This window comes from Mesoplodon densirostris, chromosome 15, assembly GCF_025265405.1.
Source record: "Mesoplodon densirostris isolate mMesDen1 chromosome 15, mMesDen1 primary haplotype, whole genome shotgun sequence".
In the NCBI taxonomy this organism is placed as follows: Eukaryota; Metazoa; Chordata; class Mammalia; order Artiodactyla; family Ziphiidae; genus Mesoplodon; species Mesoplodon densirostris.
In genome coordinates this window covers 25,358,632-25,373,912 of record NC_082675.1, presented here as the reverse complement: position 1 = coordinate 25,373,912, position 15,281 = coordinate 25,358,632, and the positions used below count along the sequence as shown (strand labels likewise).

Sequence of the window (15,281 nt, the reverse complement as noted above, 5' to 3'; positions counted from 1 at the left end):
AGGTCACCTAAGGTGTTGCACCCAAGCCGGGCTAAGCCAGAGGGTCTCCAAGGACAGAAGATGGCTTATCGGCTTACTGGCCTGAGAAGGCCTGGACCCAGCGGGTGGGGCACCCTCCTCACAGGTCCCCGCTTCCTCTGAGGGAGATGGGCCCAGCCCCTCCCTCTCCAGACACCCTCCCCGCCCCAAGGAAAGCCTGCTCCACACTGAGCCCTGGGCCACTAGATAAGGGTGTGCTTGAGAGGGGGCGTTTGAGGCCCAAGCAGAGGTCACTCAGGTGGCCAGCCATGCGGGGGACGGGGGTAGGACCCCAGGGCAGAGGGCAGCCCAGGTCACAGGGCCAGCAAGGCCGAGTGAGACCACCCACCTGATGCCCTTGACCAGCGAGTCCCCAGTGCCAGAGCGGGGACCAGGGCTGTGTGAGGTCCTGGGCCTTTCCACCCCCAGAGCCTGCCCCTTGCCCCCGCGGAGCTGGGTGGGGCTGTGACTCAGCACCGCTGTCCCCCCTCCATCTGCAGCTGCTCCTGAGCCCCTGCAGCCTTCTGTAGAGGCCTGGGGGGGGCCTGCCTGAGTCCCAACGCCCATGTCCTGTCCACACGCCTCTGTCACTGGCCTCCTGGGCCTGAACCACCCAAGTCGTTTCCATCTTCTGAAGAGTGGGTCCCTCTCCCCGCCCTCCAGAACTGCCATCCCCGCGTCAGCTCCCTCCCTGTGGCCGTCACCGCTGACCCGTGTCCTCTCCTCCTAAGAAGGACCCGTTTCCCACTGCCCGTGTGCACCCGGTAAGCTGGAGCCCAGAGTTCCATGTTCGGTGGACATTTGAGCCCAAGTGCCGGGTCCCCGTGCGCCCCTCGTTGGGTCTTCTCGAGCCTGGCCTAGACCCGCCCGTGGCACCCAACAGGCCTGTGTCCTTTGCGTGCGCTTCTGACCACCCCCCGCCCCTCTGCTCCCCGCCTCCACCCGCCTGAACTCAAGCTGCGGCCCCACGAAAGGCCTTTTACCTCTGGGCGCAACAGCCCCTGCCCGGCCAGCCCGGGCCCGCAGACCCCATGGGGCCGTTTGCATGTGTCCTCGGACTCATGGCAGCTGAGGGCTGGGCCTCAGGGAGGGGCCGTCCCAGGGGAGCTGGGCACCGGGGGCCAGGGAGAGGGCCTGGCTGCACCCTCGACCGCCGGGGCCCCCCCGGTGGGGGCGGCCTGCACCTCTGTGCTGAGAGTACGGCTCCCTGCCTCAGCCTTGCGGGGTGTCCAGAGCTGGGCATGGCACCTCAGGTGTGGAAACTGAGGTTTGGGGAGGAGGGCAACTTCCTCGGGGCTGCCTGCGAGGGCCTGCAGGGCTCGGGCCCATGGGTCCTCTGACCCCCAGGACCCCCCGGCACCCAGAGCACCACTGGTCACCTGCTCTGTTATCTACCCCGTGGTTTTCTTTAAACTGACTTGCGTTTTCACTTAGGCATCTGTGCTTTAAAACTGGCCTCGTGTTCCTGCTTTGAACAGAAAGCCCGAGTCACAGCTCAGACAGTAGGAACCCAGAACAGAAGTGGGGTCGCAGCGGCCAGCCAGGGTGTTGCCAGGGAGGCTGTGGCCCCGCTCCTCCTGAACACGGGATCAAGGTGGGCGGGGGGAGGGTCCAAACTGGTATTTTCCCCTTAAAGGAAAAGGACAGAAAGAGAATAAAGGCTGCCTTACGGGGGGAGGGTGGTTGGGCTGCTGCTCACAGCTGTGGCCTCAGGCCACCTCCATGGTTTGGTGGCCGCCCGGCCCCTGGGATGCAGAAGAGTATACCCAGGCCTGAGCCCCTCCCCACTGGGACCCCTGGGCGGTGGCGTCAGCGCTGCACCCCACGGCCTCACTCAGGACAGACGCCGTCTCTTGTCTCAGAAAAGTGCTCCACCCCTGATCCACTAGTTCCATCCCATCGGGGCCCCCCCGGCCCTCCCAGAAGGCCATCAGTCAACCCTGGGCCCTGTCTGATCATCACGGTACCCTCGGGGGACCGAGCCTGTATGTCAGGCTCTGCTCTGCGCTCGGGGACATGGGGTGAGTCTGGGCACCAAGGGGCTTGTGTTCTGGTGGGGGGACTGGTGAAGAGCAGTGCCGTGGAGAAGGGGAGAAGGTGTGTGTGGTGGGCAGCCAACTAGTGGGATGGGGGGAGGTCCAAGGAGGTGACGCTGGAGGAGACAGACGACAAGAAGCCACCAGTCATGTAGGGGAAGGGAATGGGCCAGGGTGGGGACAGCTGGGGTGACACGGACCAAGGGCTCGGCTGGGCAGTGGGAGAGCCTGCCTGGCCTGGGCCCAGCTCAGGGCAGGTCCACCCCAGGAACGTCCCTCCCACAGTTCCCTAGGGAGCAGCTCAGAGATGGTTGCCCTGGCAGGGACCCTCCCCACAGGGGCCAGAGGGCAGAAACTGCCCACCCTGGAGACCCCTGTTCTCCCAGGGAGCTGCCACTGGTGGCGGGAGGTGGGCACGGGTTGCATCACCAGCCTGGATCCAGGCATCAGGGAGGATACTGGCACAGGGCTTCCCTGGAAAGGCCTGCAAAGCAAGCGCAGGCCACGCCTCCCTCATACCCTACAGCTCGAGGGCCTGGCCGACATCACACACGGCAGAATCCAAACGCTCTGATGGTTTCTGATACAACAACATGTACTTTTGGACTAAAAAGCCACACCTTTCCCTCCGAGGAGATGACCCCTGCTTACTTTGATGCCAGTAACACTGGAAGGGGCCAGGGACAGGCCGCCCTCCCGGAAGCTGCCCTCTGGGCAAAGCCGGCCTCCCTGGTTGCGTCTCCTACCCCCACCCCCACAGCGCCCTGCCCGCCCCGCCACCCAGCTGAGAACGTCCCCCCGGGGCCAGTGAGAGCCTCCCTCCTGAGCGACCCCGGCCACTGCAGCACCGGCTGGACTTATCACCCGCCCAGAGTGACCTTGAGCCCAGTGTCTGGTGCCCCTACTGGGCAGTGGAACCGGACCTCACCCAGGACGGCCCTTCCTCAGGCGCTGGCTCCTCCTGCCCGGCCACACCCGACCCCTGTGCCCCCTCCCCAGGGCCCCAGCTCCACCTCCCTCTGAGCAGGTGCTCGGGAAGATACATGGAACAGACACACTGCAGACTTGGGGACCCCTGACAGCCACCCCCCAGCCCACTGGACCAGGCCCCAGGTGAGCTTATCCACACACCCCAGCCTGCCTGCCAGACCCACAGTGGGTCTCCCCTTAAAAGCAGCCCCCTTACTTTGCCTCTTCCTTGTTCCCTGCTTATTTTGGAGCCAGAGTCCGAGCAGATGGGAGGAGGACAGGGGCTGGCGGGCAGCGCCCCCAGCAGCAGACAGGCTCCAACAACTGGCTCTGCCCTGGCCAGGCAGCCCCTTGGCCTCAGGACCACTACAGGTGACGGGAGAGGCCCTTCCCTTGGCCCCGCACTGTCCCGTGGCTCTGGACGCCCCAGCCATGTGTGCAGCCTTCCGGCCCACAGCCGCCATGGCCGAACAGACGAGATGTGATAGCATCGCCTGAGGAACACTGACTCAGGAGGAAACCAGGCCAGAGATTTCTCCAGGCCGGGAGTAAATAAATAAACAACACCGGAAGGCTCCACACTCAAGGGGAAGGAGGTGCACTCACCAAGAGCCTGGCTCTAGGTTTCCGCAGCCAAGGGAACTGCTGACCGTCACTCAGGCCCCTGGGCTGGGTGGGGACTGATTTTCCTGTGCCCTGCCTCTGTCGTGGTCCCCCATGATCCCAGCCCCCGACCTGGTCACCACCAGCTGGGACCCTCTCTGGCGAGGGCTCTATAAGCCCCCTTCCCTCACAGCTCCTTTCCTGTTTTTTCTCACCTAGAAGGTGAGCACCGCCTCCGTCCAGCCCCTTTTCCTTCTATGCCCTTCTCACCGCCTCCTTCCTCAGCCTCCTAATCACACGCAGACCTGCAGGCTGCAGGATCTCAGTCTCCAGGCCAGCGTGGCTCAAAAAAGTCAGATGCCTAGCCCACTCCCAGGTCCGAGGAAGGGCCCAGAACATGCACACTGTCCAGCCCCGTGGGTCCTCTCGAGGCCGGCGGCTGCCCCAGGTCACTCTCAGCGGCTGGCCCCCGTCCTCCCCTCTGAGACAGACCACCCCTGGGAGTGTCCAAGCCCACAGTGGCCTTGACCCTGTCTGGACGGGGTTCTCGAGAAGCAGAGGCTGAGACAGGGATCCTCAGGCACGTGACTGGTCGAGGACGCGAGCTGAGGGGGTTGGGTCACAGGACAGCCCCGTCGGGAACCGGGCGAAGGTGTGGATTCTGCCACCGCGTTGCCTCGCTTCGGCCTGACGGACAGGGAGCTCTGGAGCGTGAATGAAATCAGTGCTGCCCGACTTGGAGGGAAGGGCAGTTCTTGTAAGCAGGCAGTGGGAAGGGGAGCTGGGGGCACTGGCCAGCGTGGGCCCAGCACACCTCCCTCTGTTTCCCCACCCCTTCCTAACAGGCCCAAGGCCTCAGCTCAGGGCTGGGCCTGACCTCAGGGGGCCTCTGCCTGGAGCCCGACCCTCAGCCCCTCCTCTGGACTGCCCCAGCGACCCATCCCGCTGCCTGCTCCCACACCCTGCCCCCACACTCTGCTCCTCCCGACGGGGCGGACGGGGGATCCCTGTAAAAACACAAGGCAGAGTCTCTCCTGTGCTCAAAACCTTCCCGCAGCAGGCCAGACATCTATCTCAATTCGGAGCTCGAGTCCAAGTCCTTCTGTGGCCCCGAGGCTCTGCGACCAGCCCTGACCCCGTGACCTGCCCTCATGCTCCCTCCACTCCCCACTCCTGACCCCCAGACCTCCTGCTGTGCTGTCCCGACAGCTCAGGGCCTCTGCACTGGCTCTTCCCTCCACTAGGAACATCCTCTGTCCAGAGAGCCACTGCATCCGCTCCAGCGGCTCGGGGGTCCCCTCCTCAGAGGTCCCCCGCCCATCCTATTTATGACGCCCCAAACACACACAGCACTGTCGCTTTCTAACCTGCTGTATGACTCGTTTATCACGTTTCCCGCCCCATCATGCTTACAGACGCTGGCTCCAAGGGGCAGGGGCTTTACGGGGCAGGGGCTCTGGTCTGTTTGTCACTAATGCGTCCCACGGCCCAGAAGTAACTGGCAGGAAGCAGGTGCTGATAAATCCACCCCAGCCCTTTGTACTGAGTGAGGGAGGGGCCAACTCAGGGCAGGGAGGGGCCAGTGGGGACTTCTGGGAAGTCTTCAAGCAAGGCCTTTTGGCCTTCGCCCGATGGACATGGTGGTGCGTGGCCCGGACCGACCCTGACTCTGCCCTGCTTCTGAGCCCCCCACCCAGGGTGTCCCCCCATGTGGTGAGCCTACGAGCGCTGTGTTTCTGCGGCTGCCATTGAAAGCACGCCCCCATCCGCACCCTGAGGCCCCCTCACAGGCCCAGGCCCCCATCCTTGGCCTCCTGGCCCAGCCCCAGCCGTCCTGTGCCAGTGAAGGGGACGCGTCCCAAAGTCCTGGTTCCCCCAGAGCTGGGGCCGCAGCTCACCCTTCTGCCCAGTCCCCAGCAGCCACACCCTCCATCGGCACCGGCCCTTCATCCCTACATCTCCTGCCCCAGGAGAGCCCAGAACCACCAGCAACAAGACTAATGCACCTGGAGACCAAGGCCGCGTGGGGCTGAGCCCAGCTAGGGAGCTGGAGCTGGAGCTGGGATAATGGGTGCGTCGAGGTCGTGGAGCTTCCTGGAGGCAGAGGGTGGTGCTGGGGGCTCAGGGCGGCCCCGTCTGTGCCTCCCTCCTCCCCGCCGCGGGGCAGGGGCAGGGCCGGGGATGTGCATGCGTGCGTGGTGTTAACACAGAGGAAATCGATGCCTGGCACTGGCCCATTGTTTAAGGGAAATGAACAGATTTTGGCCGAGGACAAAGAGAGTTTGATTAATCAGAAATTGGATAATGGAGGCAACGCTCTAATTATTTTTCTTCCCAGCATTTTATCGAGAAATATGTTTGCACAGCATATCAGAGGTAACGGAGCGGGTGAGGGGGGCGACCACGCTGGAGGAAAGCCCAGCTCAGGGACAGAGCTACTGCACCCAGAAGCACTGAAGAGGGCCAGATAGTAGGCTGGCTGGCGGTGGTGGTCTCTCTGTGGGGCCACAGGAAGCAAGAGGGGACAGGTGGGCAGGCCAGAGGCCACACAGTGGGACAGCTGGGGTCACAGAGGATGTGCCATGCAGGGGCAGGGAGGAGGCGTGAGGGCCAGGCGTCGGTCAGCACAGAGGTAGAGGACCTGAGAAAGGTCCTCAGGTGGGGACTGCTCCTTCCCTAGTCCGGCCCCTTCCACACCGCCCTGCCCTGCCCCGCCCACAGCCTCGCTGGCACAGTGGCAGGGCAGGGACGGGGCGGGGCCGGGGGTGGGGGTGCGTGCACAACACTAGCTGGGGTCACGAGGGCCTGCTGGAGCCAGGGTGAGTGCTGCAGGTGTCAAGTCCTTGACAGGGTCTTCAGGGGCCCCTCCTGGCAGCTTGGAGCCTTTTCTCATCTTCATCCCTGGTGAAGCCTGGTGACCCATCCTTGGGAGGCTGGGACTCACACCACGGCCCTGCCCGTCACCCACCCCTTCCTCCTGCACTGTCCCCACTCCTACAACACCTGGAGCTGGAACCACACCGGTTAGCACGTTAGCACCGGTTAGCACGACCAGGGGTTACCTGGTCTCCCGGCTCCAGGCAGGCTTCTCGGGGCTCTAGGCCAAGCAGAGCTGAGCACGAGGTTCAGTCACCTGCTCATTCACTCAATCAGGGTACGGAGAGGCTGCCACGGGTAGGAGGACGAGCTGGAGCTGCTGGGCAGGAGGGAGGGCACGGTGGGTGGGCTCGAGCAGCCCCTGGCAAGAATGGCTAAATCCCGCTTCCTGTACCACTGCAGACACCACTAATCAACCATGACCACTTTCCTCTGAGCCACCACACAGCCTCAGAATCCTTCTCAACACTGCTTTGGGCAGCCCCTCCAGAGCTGGAGTAAGAAATGAAGACTACCTGCACCCTCAACCCAGCCTGATCTGAAGGTGAGGATACAGAGGCCCAGAGTGAAGAGGATTCACCGTGTCTACACTGCAGGTGGAGCTGGGACTAGGCCCAGGTCTCCCGGCTTCCCATTCAGTGTTCTTTGCCCTTCACCGAGCTCCCTGCTGAGCTCATCCTGGAGCACAAGGGCTGTCTGGAAAGGCCACTTGATCATCATGTGGTCACTGTGAGCGCCATGGTCCTTTCCCACCACCAGGATCTCCCCTCGCCTTCCGAGGACACTTTCCCATGGACGCGACTCTAAATGTCATGACTGCAAATCTCCCAGACTGACTAGGGCCTCACCGAGTTACACGGCATCACTGAGGGACCAGTGTCAGCTGGAGGTGTCTGACCCCCGGTGGGGGGACCTGGGCCTGTGATGGCAGCGTGAGAAGCTGGGCAGCCTGCCTGCCTCTGGCTTGTGAGTGAACCAACCAGTCGGGCCCGATGGGCGCCCAGCCAGTGGTTGTCCACCTGCGCGTGGTTTGTGCTTGTCAAGCGGCAGGCACACCTCGCGGGAGCAGAGGACTGGGCTGGAGCCACAGTTCTCCAACGTGAAGGCTGCAGCCGCCAGAAGGCCTGCTAACCTGCCACGTTCGTGGCCCCCTTTGACAGCCATTTCCTGGCTCCCTGCTGAGGGCTAGGCCGGGCTCTGGGGGCCAGATTCTCAGTGATGAACAGCAGAGGAAGGTCTTGACCTCACAGAGCTTATGTTCAGGTCCAGGAGAGAGAGACGGAGAATAAGCACAGACAAAGAAAACAGGCAGTGGTTACGCTGGGGTACGTGCAGGAAGGGGCACAGGATCTGTGCGGGTGTGGACACAGGCGCTGTTCCGGACAGAGGCCCCCAACGGGAAAACAGAATTAGGAGGCCTGATAGCCTCCTCCTGGACACCCCAAGTTGTGTGTGGACCCTGCCTGAGAGCCGCTGGTGAGAAGAAAGAGCAGCTGTGATGATTCAGTCCTCCCAGTGGAAAGGACCAGGCCATGGCCAGAACCTTAGCACTGGCCCCAGCGCCACACAGGCCTCCAGCACAGCAGCTCCACCAGTCAGCCCTCCTGGACCCCTGGGGACCCTGGGGTGGACGGAGGCAGGCTGCCTGCAGGAAGGGGGGGGCACCTGGGCTGCTGAGAAGCCCTCAGGGTCCCTGGACACCCACCCGGGGCCCGGGCGGCCGGTGCCCACGCAGGAGCCACCCCACCTCCCCAGGTCCCAGTCTCCTCCACCGAGAGGAGAAAACCGAAGTAAAAATAGGCCCCTTCTTGGTGGAACTGGCTGTGAGAGGAGAAAGTGAGCGTTGCTGCCCTCCCCAAGCGCCTACCCAGGGGCTCTGGGGGACACAACACATGCGGCTGCTCCCCTCCACCCAACGCCATGACCTGACCGCCACCACTCCCAGGGCAGGGGGCTCAGCGAGGCAGGGGTTCCTTCTGCAGCTGGGCTCTGACTGCCACCGCATGGCCAATAGAGGTGGGGGCGGGGGGAGCCTGGGGAGGGTGCGTGCTGGTCAGCAGCTGCTGGAGGGTGCGCTGGGCTCGACAGTCTGCAACCACTTCCCCCCACCCCACCCCCAGCACCGCACCGCAGATTTTAACAGCCTCACTCCTTAGCACTTTCTGATGGATTCTCCGGGGACATCTCTAAAAGAGAGTTATACCTTAATTTAGAAGCAAGTAACTCAAAACTCTGTGATGTAGCAGGTTCCTTCGGAAAAGAGACGAACTGAAGGAAGCCATTGTGTGTGAGGCCACCCGCCACATGCACCCGCTCCTGCCAACAGGCTGCCCAGCCCTCTACCAGCTGGCTGTGTCTCCTGCCCGAGGGACGGAGGCTGGGGGTCCATGGACAGAGAGGGAGAAGCGCCGCTCACAGAGGCCAGGGTGCAGCCCCCGTGGACCCAAGTGCCTGACACAGTCCACCTGCCCATGGGAGGCAGGTGAAGGGCAAAGTGGTCGCCAGCCCGGGGCACTGTCCTGGCAGCGACCACGACCACCACAACTGGCCTTCCCGGGCGTGCACATGCGCGCCATGCCCAGCCTGACACTCTGCTGTCACTGTCCTGAAATGCTTAATCATTTTTAACAAGGGACCTCCAAATTGTGTAGCCAGTCCTGCCCATGTTGCTTAGCCCCCATGCACCCCAGGCCTACTGCAGGGGACCCACCCTCCCAGGAACACCCTCCTGTGCGGCCCCTGGAATCTCAGCTCAGCTCTGAGCCGTGGGGCCCGAGGCCTGGCTCTGCCCCTTCTGGTCCCACCTGCCCTCGATCCCTGAGTGACCTTGCCGGCCCCTGCCCCCCAACTCTTGGTGGGGGGACTCCAGGTCTCCAGCTCCAGCCTGACTCTCCCCTCTGACTGCCATGTATGCCCATGTCCACCTGGGTCTAACCCAACTCCCAATTCCCCACCTCCCGCGATGCGTCTGAGTCTTCCTCCTCGCCGAGGCCAACTCTGTCCTTCCAGAGCAGTCCTTTCCTCTTCTCCATCAGCAGGTCCTTGTTAAGCTAAATCCTGCATCCGACCACTTTTCAGTACCGCTCCTGCTCCCACCCGACTGGGTCAGCAGCCCCTCACCCTGAATGCCGTAGCGGCCCCCATACCATCTGCCAGACGGGTCTTTTAAAAGCATAATCCTACCTGACCTGCTCCACAACCCCGCCCCCCCCATCCTGGGCTCCAGCCACCTGACCTTGGGGGGCAGGGTGGTCTCCAGCTGCAGAAGTGCATTGGCCTCAGGGCCTCTGAGCCTGCCATCCTCCCTCCTGGTGCTCTTCCGCTGGTCTCACAACTCACCCATGGCCTCTCCATGGTGCCGCGCCAACGGCCCCTCCACACAGGACCCCCACCCCCTTCTGCTTTAGGCTCTTCACTGCCTTTGTCCTGCCTGGCATTCAGCTACTCGGGTGTTTGTCAGCCTTCCGGGTCTCATGGAGCGCCATGGGAGTGGGTGCTGAGTGCCCTGCCCCGTCGTGTCCCTGCACCGGGCACGGCCCTAGCCCTTGCAGGTGCTGGTAAAGATCGGCCAAAGGAACGAACGGCTGAGCCGAGCAAACGGGTGAGGTTCTGTTCCCTTGGCTCCCCCGCGAGCCCAAGGATCCAGATGGTCCCTGTGAGTTAGTCCCTGTCAGTTCGCTCCTGGGAGGCGCCTCCCCTGCCAGCGTGGATGTGGGGAGGACCGTGCAGGGATGGGCAGGGCACTCTTGGCTCTGTTTGTGGTGAGGATGAGGAGGCTCATAGAGGATGGGGCTGGGCGGAGCGGGGAGCAGGGCCAGGCGTGACCCAGGTCTTCCGCCGCCTCCACTGGGGCTCCCCGCCTCCACCGCCCCGGAATCTGCACAAGCTGTCAGGCCACCGCTCTGGGCTCCTACCTGGGCTGACTCTCAGCGTCTACCCTGATGCCTCTGTCCACTTCCCTGTGTCCTCTGCCCTGCCAGCCCACAGGACTGCCCCTGGGGCTCAGTTAGCCCGGGTTTCCTTCCTGAGAGTGCAGTGTGCTAATCTGCCTCCTCCAGGGTTCCTGCAAGCCCAGCCACAGTTGGCAGCAGGGAGAATACCCTACAGCCGCACAGAATTTTGGGTCTTCAGAGGGCCAGCACAGGGCAGTTAGGGCTGCCTTGTCCTCATGACCAGCGGGGAAAGTGCGGCACTCAGTCATCGCATGTGCACATGAGACAGCCACGCAGCTGGGTTGAGGCCACTGGGGCCACACCCTGAGTCTGAGGCCAGCCTTCCCTGCCGTTTGCCCCTGCATCCCACCGGCCTCCCTGCAGGGGCCCTGGGCAACCTTGTCAAGTCCTCCTGCTTACACAGAAGTTCCTGGAATTGCCCTAGAAGCTCCTGAGAGCCAGTCAGGGTGCTTCTCCTCCTGGGACTCCAGGAGACAGAAGAGCTGAGGAGCTGGGGACAGAACGGGGAATTCATTCCCCGTGTCCCAAATCTGGAGTCTCATGGCAGGCCCCCAGAAAGGGGCCGGGCAACAGCATGGAGCAAGGCAGCTCCATCGTGCTAAGCACGCACCCTCACGAGGGCAGGCAGGGGCCCTGCTCTCCTTGCAGCAAGCTGGGCCTCAGCCAGAAGAAGCCAGTGTGTGGCTGGGGGTGGGTCAGGGAGGGGGCATGCTGCACAGATGAGTGACAAACAGTCCCTTCAGAGGGAGAAAGCTCCCCGGCAGCGGGCAAGCGAGCAGATCTACAGCAGAAGGTAACACCAGCCTTCCGAGGGGGAGGGACTGTTTTATTCACCTCCCATCTCAGAAAATCAGTATCTGGTACAACACACAAGAGCTTTAAGCCAGATGCCAGCGTCTTGTCCATCGACCCTGAAGCACGGGGAATGCTGAAGGCGCACCACTGCATCCGGGCATGGCTAGGTCCTCCCTCGCCATCAGCCGCTGCACGGAGACTCCCACGTCTCCACGGTTACTGCTCACGAACGTCCACGCCCCAAAGGGACAGAGCCACCAGCTCAACATCATCCTCCATGCTGGCCAGGAAGGAGGCCAGGGGTTGGTTACCCAGGACCCTGGCCCTGCCTGGAAGGGCAGTCCTAGGCTGCGAGCAGCCCTCGGGGTCTTCCCGGCTCTTCTCCAGGCCCACTCGGTTCTGGGCCATGGAGCTGCTCTTTGCAAAGGTGAGGAGACTGCGGCCACCACTGAAGCAGGTGCCAGGGTCATCCATTTCCCCCAGCGGCCCCAGCCCTGGGCAGCCTCCGCCCTTTCTCGCCTGACCTCCTGTGCTCCTGCCAGACTGGACTGCCTGAGCGCCCTCTCTGTGCCTCCGTCCACGTTCTCCCCTCTGCCCGCAATGCCCACCCCAACTGTGACCATGTCCTTCAAGCTCCAGTTCAAATGTCACTTTGCCCACAGGCCCGTCTGACCCCGGCCCCACTCGGGGCCCCGACACCCACCTTCAGGACTGGGTTCTCTGAACAGAGATGATTCTCCCCCGTGGGGGCGGTGAGTCAGTCCCAGGAGGGCAGGGCCAGTTCACTCCCACCCCAGCACCAGGCCCCGGGGGAGCAACTGCTCAGTAAACATTTGCTTAATTGAATTTGGCCAAGGAGGCTTCTCCAGACTGAGCAGAAGGCAGAGGGACTCGATCCCCAGGGCAGGGAGATCACTTGGGCAGAAAGGGGCGGTCAGGGGACAGCTGCCTCCCCAGACCAGCAGATTTCCCCCCAGGCGGGTCCCTCCATCCCCAGACACGGACTCCCTGGCCTGGGCGCCGCCTTCCCATCCTCTTCTCTGGTCACCAAGAACCCCAATTCTCGGCCTCAGCAGAATCCTGCCACCAACGCCCAGAGAGGCTCAGCGCCGCCCTGAAGCCAGAGCCCCTCGGGTCCCCGGCAGGACGCTGAGCCCCGGCCCGAGGCCCTCCCCCCACCCCACCCCAAGCCCCCACCGCCTTTTAAGGGAAAAAATATCGAGCCGAGAACCTATCACAATCGCAGCGGGTCGATACTCGCCTCTCGCTCTAAATGCCTCCGAGGAACCTGCTCGCTCCAAGAGCGGTGACCGAAAACGGCGAGCCGTGCGTCCCCGGGCCCAGGCCTCCGGGGCCCTCGCCTCCGTTTCAGCACAGGCCACGCGCCGGCGCTCCCGCCGTCCCCCGGGAGACCCCGCCGGGCGCCTCTCCCGCAGGTCGCCGGCCCGGCCCCGCACCAGCGGCTGCCCTGGGCCCCTGTCCGCCCTCCTGGGCCCGGGCGCCCCTCCCAGCACCTGCCTGCCCGCGGCGCCCCTGCCCATCGCGCGGGCACCCCCGCCGCGCCGCCCCCACCTGGCCCGCATCCCGGCCGTCGCGCCTGGCGCCCCCCGCCCGGGCGGGGCCCCGGCACAAAGGCCCGGGCGGGGTTCGGTGCGGGCGGGTGGGCTCCCGGCCGCGCCCCCGGTCCCCAGGTCCGCCGCGCGCCCCGGCCGCGGGGCCGCTCACTCACCTCCGGGTCGCGGCGCGGTGCGTGGTCGAGCTGCTCCGGCGGCGCGGGGCGGGGCGGCGAGCGCGGGCCGGGGCGCCCTCGTTCCGCACGACGCGGGCGGCGGCGCCCGCGCGGGGACGTGACCGGGCCGCGGGCGGCGCACACGCTCCGCCGGCCTGGCTCCCTCCGCCCGCTCTCCCGCGCCGCCCGCGCCGCCGCCCGCGGGTCCGCCCGCCCCGCGCCGCGCCGCCGGCAGGGGGCGGAGCCGCGAGCGCAGCGCGTTGCCGGGCCAACCGCGGGCGGGGAGCCGCGCGTCCGCCGGAGTCCACGCTCAGGGCGCCACAGCCCCGCCAAGAGCGCCGGCCCGCCGCCCATTGGGCGCGAGCGGCTGACGGACGCGCCCGCGGACCAATGACGACGGGAAGGGGCGGGGCCGCGGCTCCGCGCGTGCCGCGGTCCGGCAGCTGCTGCCACCGCCGCTGGCACCGGGGTCCCTGCGATCCCGCTGAGCCGAGGCCGGGCGCCCACCCCGCGGGACGCCGAGCCGGAGAGCAGTGGATGGCCCCGGCCCCGCCCGTCTTCCCGGCCCAAATTCGAACCCTGTCTGCCCTTTCTGAGCTCCGCGACCTTGGACAACGGACTGACCTCTAATGAGCCTGTTTGCAAAGTGGGGCTAGTGGCACCTGCTTCCCTGAGTTGTCGCGACAGTAGGCTAGGAAATGTGAAAGGACTGTACAAATCCTAAAGGTTTACGCCGGTGACGTTTTGCAGCGATGGGAGGGGGCATTAGTCATCTTTGCTGCTCGCGCCTGCAGCGGGTAAGGGCTCTTCAGGGTCCCTGGCAATCCTGGCCACGGAAGGTTGCCTTAGAAGGGAGGACAGGAGGGGGGCCCAGGAGCGGTCCCCCAGACCAGAGAGGCGGGAGGGAGCCAGCTCAGTTGAGGCTAGGGTCCCATGGGCGCCTTTGGGAAGCTCACAGAAGGCATTGGTGCTCAGCAAAATGCACCAAAGGGCGCCTGCCAACTTCTGCTTTCAATTTCAGGGGGAGCCAATCTGTGGGCCTCAGAACCAGGAGCCCCTCACTCCTGTGTGTTAAAGACTCAGGCCAGAACCAAGACATTAGTGCCACTCTGTCCTTTCCATCACTGTAACCTGAAGCTCTGTGCACCCCAGAGCATCCAGGTAAATGCAGATGCTCCCCGCTAACACTTACCTATCACCGTACACCTCCATGGTCCTATTACTAGGATCACCCCACTGGTGGGCAGAAGCACTGGAACGGACCGTTGGCAGGGGGAGATAGGGCCAGGCCTGTGGTCAGAAGGCAGGGACCAGCTCTGCCAGCTGGACACTGGCATCTCAATGTCATCCCCTAACCTCTCTGAGAGTGTTTCCTCTGCTGTGAAATGGAGACCGTTGCACTACATCCCCCAGTGAGGTTGCGCACCTGTGAAGGTGCTGCCTAAATGGTCAGAGACAGGACAGATGTTGGTGATGGGCATCTTGAGGCGGATCTAGACTAGACCTGGTACATGCTGGCTCGGGGTGGCCCCTGAGGACCAGTGGAAAGTGGCTGACTATCGGGGGCTGCTTTGTGTGCATCCTCCACACTGCCAGGCTGGGTCAGGCTGGGCCTCTGCCCAGAGGTCCACTCAGAGGCCAATGGCCGTGGTAGCAGGAAGGAGACAGGCACAGGCCCTGCCCTGAGGGTGAGTTATTTCAGCTGGATGAGAGTATACCCTTGGGTGAGTTATTTCACCTGGATGAGCCTCAGTTCCCTCTTCTATCAAAAGGAGACAAATATAACAATAGATGGTCCCTAGAGGGTGATTCCGACAGGAGATGCATGTTGACACATGTTCAGAGATGGTGAGGGCAACTGGGGGACCAGAGGTCAGAAGTGAGCTGTTTGCAGGGGCAAACCTAGCTGCAAGCATGGGAAGACCCCGCACAGCAGTCCAGGTGTGAGATGAGGGGCTAGCCCACGGAGGGACCCAACAGGGCTGGCTGCTGCCCCCTCCCCTGACCCTGGAAGTGAGAGCTCCCCCAGGGTCAAGCAGGGATTGTAAGCCTTCAACCAGCAAGCATTTACTGACGACCTCCTCTGCGCTCGGCACAGTCCTAGCATTTAGACAGACCCAAGCCTGCCTGCTAGACCCTCTGCAAGATAGCACCCCCATGATGGTTGTGTGAAGCCTGGAGGGGGAGACCCATCAGGCCTCTGTGGCAGGGGGAGCAGGATGGAGGTGGCCCATGACCTGGGGCGGGAGGAAGCACGTTCCACAGTGGGGAAGACGCTGCGCATGAAGGAGTGTGAGGCTT

At 63.9% G+C, this 15,281-nt stretch overlaps 2 protein-coding genes across 2 annotated transcripts in view; one reads left to right on the top strand and one right to left on the bottom strand.

The window, feature by feature from the left end:
• GNAZ (G protein subunit alpha z) overlaps nt 1-13,048 on the bottom strand; it is a 42,593-nt gene extending 29,545 nt beyond the window's left edge. The window contains exon 1 of the mRNA XM_060118410.1: nt 12,981-13,048. The gene's annotated coding sequence lies outside the window, so the exon portion shown is untranslated. The remainder of the gene's footprint in view (nt 1-12,980) is intronic.
• Nucleotides 1-15,281, top strand: part of RSPH14 (radial spoke head 14 homolog) — a 61,224-nt gene that overhangs the window by 39,474 nt on the left and 6,469 nt on the right. The window lies entirely within an intron of this gene.